The sequence below is a fragment of the Suricata suricatta genome, chromosome 10 (genome assembly GCF_006229205.1).
Source record: "Suricata suricatta isolate VVHF042 chromosome 10, meerkat_22Aug2017_6uvM2_HiC, whole genome shotgun sequence".
NCBI lineage: Eukaryota > Metazoa > Chordata > Mammalia > Carnivora > Herpestidae > Suricata > Suricata suricatta.
Window position 1 is genome coordinate 124,498,594 of NC_043709.1, and position 6,049 is coordinate 124,504,642.

Here is a 6,049-nt window from a genome sequence, read left to right on the forward strand (position 1 = left end):
TTTTTTTTTTTTTTAAGTAGCTTCCATGCCCAGAGTGGAGCCCAATGTGGGACTTGAACTCACAACCCTGAGATCAAGACCTGAGCTGAGATGAGTTGGACGCTTACCTGACTGAGCCACCTAGGTGCCCCCATGGATTCTTTTAAATAGTAAACATCCATATGTGGCTAAGTGTTTGGAGGCTAACCAGTCATTTACATAAAGGGGCACAAAAACTGGGTTATAGCAAAACTTTAAAATGTTTATGAACTGCTGCCAATAGAAAAGAAGTCAAAGCATTTAAGTGTACATTTAGTTAGCAGGCAGTCAGATTTACTTTCAAAACTCAAAAATTTTTTTAAATGTTTTATTTATTTTTGATACAGAGAGAGACGGAGCATGAGAGGGGGAAGGGCAGAGAGAAGGAGACACAGAACTGAAGCAGGCTCCAGGCTCTGAACTAGCTGTCAGCACAGAGCCTGACACGGGGCTCTAACCCACGGACGTGAGATCTGACCTGAGCTGAAGCCGGAGACTTAACCGACTGAGCCACCAAGGTGCCCCTCAAAACTCAAATTTAAATGAAAGCTTTTCAAGAAATTTAAGTCAGTTTAGTTATATTTATTGAATAAAGTTAACAATAGGTATCTCGTGTGGGGCACCTGTCTGGGTGGCACCGTTATTTCAAGTGTCCAACTCTTGACTCAGGTCAGAAACTCATGGTTTTGAGACTAAGCCCCACATTGGGCTTTGTGCTGAACTTGAAGCCTGCGTGGGATTCTCTCTCTCCCTCTCCCTTTGCCCCTCCCCTGCATGCACTCACTGTCTCTCTCTCTCTCTCAATAAAATAAAATAAAATAAAATAGTATCTCTTGAAAATGAGAGACCCAGAGACTTAAAAAAAATCATAAAATTTACCTCATTTCTTTATTAGCACATATTATGACTTTTACTTAATATGTATCATTAGTCAAATAACTCAGAATTTCACCAAATTAAAAGCAAAACTTATATCAGAATTCTGAAACCCAAGGTAAAAACAATAATATAACTAACCTTGGTCAAGTAAGTGTCAATTGAAATCGTCGGTTTGTTGTAGGAATCACTAACTTTTCTCTTGGAGTAAGATCTCTATGGAGCCCTGAACTATTTTGAAGATTTCCAACACTTGGTGGTTCCAGGGCTGACCTCACATTGAGAGGGGTGAGTAAAGTTCTCTGCTGCTATTTCTCCATCAGAAGTTGGATATTGCTCTCTTCCAGCTTCTCATTAGTCCTGAGAAGACAAAAAAACAAATGTATTTTGTTTTTCCCTAAATCATTCCTAAATGACTTATATATTTTAATATTCCTTAATAGTAAATAGAATTTGCTATTATTTTAACATTGAACATGTGACAGAGCATACCTACTATATAAAATTATAGCTTTAAAATTGTTCTAAAGAAGTACTTCTGTTTCTAGGGGGTTCTTCCTAACTAACAATTCAAATTAGCGGAGAGAGAGAAATGGCTCTCAGGGGTGTACACGACTTAACAAGTCATACTAGCTCTCTTCTGGAATGGCTGCACTTCCAAGATCCTTCAGGACGCCATGATACAGATTATATTTAGTAAACCTGTTTCAGAGATAAAAATAATCCATTCCTACCTCGAGGGAGTCATGCTAAGCGAAATAAGTCAGGCAGAGAAGGACAGACACCATATGTTGTCACTCATAGGTCTAACAGGAGAAACCTAACAGGGGACCATGGGAAGCGGAAAGGGGGGGGCAAAGAGTTAGGGAGAGGGAGGGAGGCAAATCATGAGAGACTCTTGAATACTGAAAACAAACTGAGGGCTGAAGAGGAAGCGGGGAAGGGGAAGAGGGGTGATGGTCATGGTCATGGAGAGGGGCACTTGTGGGGAAGAGCACTGGGTGTTATATGGAAACCAACCTTGTAATAAACTATTAAAAATTAATTAATAACAAACAAATAACAGAAAAAACCCAAACCATTCCTCAAAGACATTTTCAAGCATTTGCTTTCACCACTCCTGTACATGTCACTTACTATCTCAAAGAAACTGAGCATTTGACACTGAGGAATCCATTAGACCAGCAATCTCTAGGGGAGAAGTAGATGGCAGCGGTGTGATCAGAAAGAAGTAAAACAGCTACAGAGGCAGTTAGCTTGTAACAGTTCCCAAGGCGCTGGAGGGAGAATCTGCACTTCCTGGCTTCAGTGTTCCAGACACCTCCCTCCCGCCAGGGTGCTGTTTGTAGCCACTTTGGGAGTTATGTGACCCTTCAGCCCTACGTGAGTCTTTCTGTATCTCACATGTATGTCTGCGTAAAGGAGACAAACTATCCTTTATAGTTCGTCTCCAGGCCACTCTGGTAAGAATACCATCGATCACAATCAAGAAAATAAATTTACCAAGCTGCCAGGATGAGTATTGACCTTTTGACTTACAGACGTGATCTTCCAAAAATAAACTCATTGACATTTCTACTTAGGGTCATTCTGACCAGGTATTTTATAATAATATGTTTCTAAGTTAGAAAGCTTCAAACAATTAAAGACTAGGAGATCTGATTCATGGAAAATATACAGGGGAAAAAAATAACGTCATGGAAAACCAAAAAAAGAAGGAGGGATGCAAACTGTCCTGGACTGAAGGTAAGTTCATGTAGAAACATCATTTTCCAAAGTATACTCTCTAGTTGGCTTGTACTTCCTACTCCTCTCATGATCTTGGCTCCACAAAAGTTATGCTTTAGAGGCAAATTAATAAGCTAACTTTCTTTTCTATGCTTCTGCTTTGACTTACTTATGAAGCTTATTTGCCAACGACTCTCTAGCCTTTAATTCTTCTAGATAGAGTTGCTTCTATTTTTCCAATTCTGTTAAATTAGAAGTTTCTTGATAAGTCTTCTTAAAGAGCTCAGATTCCAGATCTTTAATTCTGAGTTCCATTTGACTTCTCATTGAAACTGTCTCATTTTCTCGTAACTTTTCTTGGGATGCTGCTTTCCTCTAAAGCAAATTAAAAGAATCGTTTTAAAATAGTTTTAATCTGAATAATTATATTTGTGTCCTTTCGTTTTGAGTCAATGATTCAAGGAGCAATTTTAAATGACAAAAAGCTGAAGTGAAAAATATTTATCATTAATGTCAACTGAATTGAATCTGATTTATGAAAATACAGTACAATCATTCTTGTATTAGTATTCATGGAATCTGATAATTCAAATAAAATCAATTAAGATATGTTTAATCTCAACAATAAACTTAAGAATAATCCAAATACAGTACAATTTTTAAGCCATAATTTTTTCTTTTCCTCTTAATAGTGAAAATAATTTTTAAATCATAATTTTTTCTTTTCCTCTCAGTTTAGTGAGAAAGATGATAAAAACTGAAATCTTTAAAGGGAGGAACAAATGCCTCCAGAAATTTATAAAACATATTGCTATAAAGGAAGTAGAGGAAACCCATGCAATATATATATATCCAAAATGTAGTTTGCAGTGAAATGAATTAAAGCACATTACAGATCAATAAATTAACCTGTAAAAACAGATCGACTTCCTGTAATTTTTCTGCTACATCCAGTCGTGCTCGTTCTTCAATCTCCCATTTATACTGTTCGACTTGGCTGTTTTGTGCTCTATTAATTTCTAGAAGACTGCCGAGCTTTACGACTTCTTGTTCTAGCTTCCTTTTATTGCGCTCTAGTTTTTCACATTTCTTCTCAAATGCTTTCATAGATAACTCCTGTTGAAGACCTTGATTTCTTGCATCCAGATGTAGACATTTTGAAGATGTAGCTTCCAGTTTTTTCATAAGGTAATCAACTTGCATGAATAAAATAATATAGTAGGAAAATGGAGTGAAAAGAGTCTAACTCAAAACTATTATCAAAAAGTTTTAAGATTTTATTTTTAAGTAATCTCTACACCCAAGTGTGGGTCTGGAACTCGCAACCTCAAGATCAAGACTAACTGAGCGAGCCAGGTACTCACATTCTGAAATAATTTTATTTGCAAACAAGATGTTATCTGTATTCTAGTAGAGTCTCAGAATGTGGAACCTTAAATAACTCAGGTGTAGATCTTTGCTATCATTGTCTTTACTACACTGCATATGCACTAAACTTTAAATGTTCATCTTATTTTTCTATGATTCTTTCTTCTATAAAATAAGTCATTTCTTAGTAGAAAGTCTCTTACTCCTTCCCCTATCTTCACACCCCATAATTTTAAAAGAATTTTTAGCAATATCATATGAGCTTATGTATGCCTAAGTCAAAAAAATGCCTCCCAAGATAAGGACATTACCTTGAAATTATCTTATTTGAAAATAAGACTCTAATGAATGAATCTATAAATAATGATTCTAATGCCACAAGCCTTTTTCTGAACTAAAAATGTTTTAAGCTTATCTGAACTGCATTACCAGGAGAAATGATTCTCAGGGTTAAGAAATCCCATTTCCCAGTATAAAACTTCAGATGATCCATATTTTTTTTTAAGCCAAAAAATATTTTAATTCAATATTGTTATCTTTCAATCCTTTGTTACTTCCCACAAAATTAAATATCATACAGGGGGGTCTGTCTGGCTCAGTCTGTTCAGCACCTGACTGTGGCTTAGGTCATGATCTCATGGGTCATGAGTTCAAGCCCTCCGTAGGGCTCTGTGCTGACAGCTCAGAGCCTGGAGCCTGCTTTAGATTCTGTGTCTCTCTCTGTCTCTGCCCCTCACCTGCTCACACATACTCTCTCTAAAATAAATAAGCATTTAAAAAAAAGTTCATACTAAACAACAAAAACAACAACAGTAAAACACTTGCTGGAGCTTCAGTGATGCTGCATTGGGAAGGACTTCTTTCCTTTACATGATTGGTGAGACAGGCTGAATGGATGTGGTGGTTTATAAATCTGTTGATATTTCTCCTGTGAAAATCCCTCCCCTTAAATATGTGCTGGCTTCCATAACTGGTTTCTAGTGAACAGAATATGCAGAATATGATCTGACTTTCTTTCTCTAGAGAAGTTCACTCTTAGAACCCAACCACCACATTGTGAGGAATCCCAGGCCACCTAGTGAGTCTTCACTTGTGGGCAGCAGGTAAATTATACTGTTTTTTAAATGTGTCCATAGGTTTTAAATATTCATTCCATTAAAAAAAAAAAGGAAAAGAAGAAAGAAGAAGAGCTGGAGGAGAAGAGGAAGTAGGAGGGGAAGGGGAAGAAGAGGAAGAAGAGGAATTAGAAAAAGAGGAGCAGGAAGAAGAAGAAGGAGGAGAGGGAGAAGAAGAAGAAGAGGAAGAGGAAGAGGAAGGCGAAGAGGAAGAGGAAGGAGAAGGAGAAGAAGAAGAGGAGGAGGAGAGGAGGAGGAGGAGGAGAGAGAGAGGAGGAGGAGGAGTTGCAGCCATGGACCAACCTTAGTGATGCTCCTAGTGAACAGACCCGTGAACACGGTGCTGTGTGCATTCCGAGCCCAGGTGACAAAGGCAGCACAGCCTCTGCCTTGCTCTGTGTCTCAGGCTGCTTACTTGGAACCCAGCCCACCATCTAGTGAGGAAGCTCAGGCCACGACGAGGGTCTAGGTGTGCCACTGTGTCTCTGCTGCCTCCCACCCGGAAGTCCCAGGCCACGGCCAGCGTCAACAACCAGACGTGAGTGAACGAATCTTCAAATGGTTCCAGCCCCAGACCTTTCCGTTGCCCCACCTGAAGCTGAGTGGGGCAGAGACAGGCTGTCCTGGCCACACTTTTCCTAACAGATTTGTGAGCAAAAGAAATCTAAACTTTGGGGAATTTGTTAAGGAAAAACAAAAAAGATAAATTGAGAAGTGGATGAAAAAAGAAAAAGACATATAAACTTATATAGCAGAAACTGGTCTCCATTAAAGTTGGATATAATAAATATTAATTTATTAACAACAAACAGTGCTGATGAGAAGCAGCAGATAACTAGAAGCAAGATGTAAGAAGTTTTTCTCTGTTTTCCCCCAGTTAGGATGATATTAGCCGTGCATTTTTCATACACGGCCTTTATTATGTTGAGGTGTGTTTCCTCTAA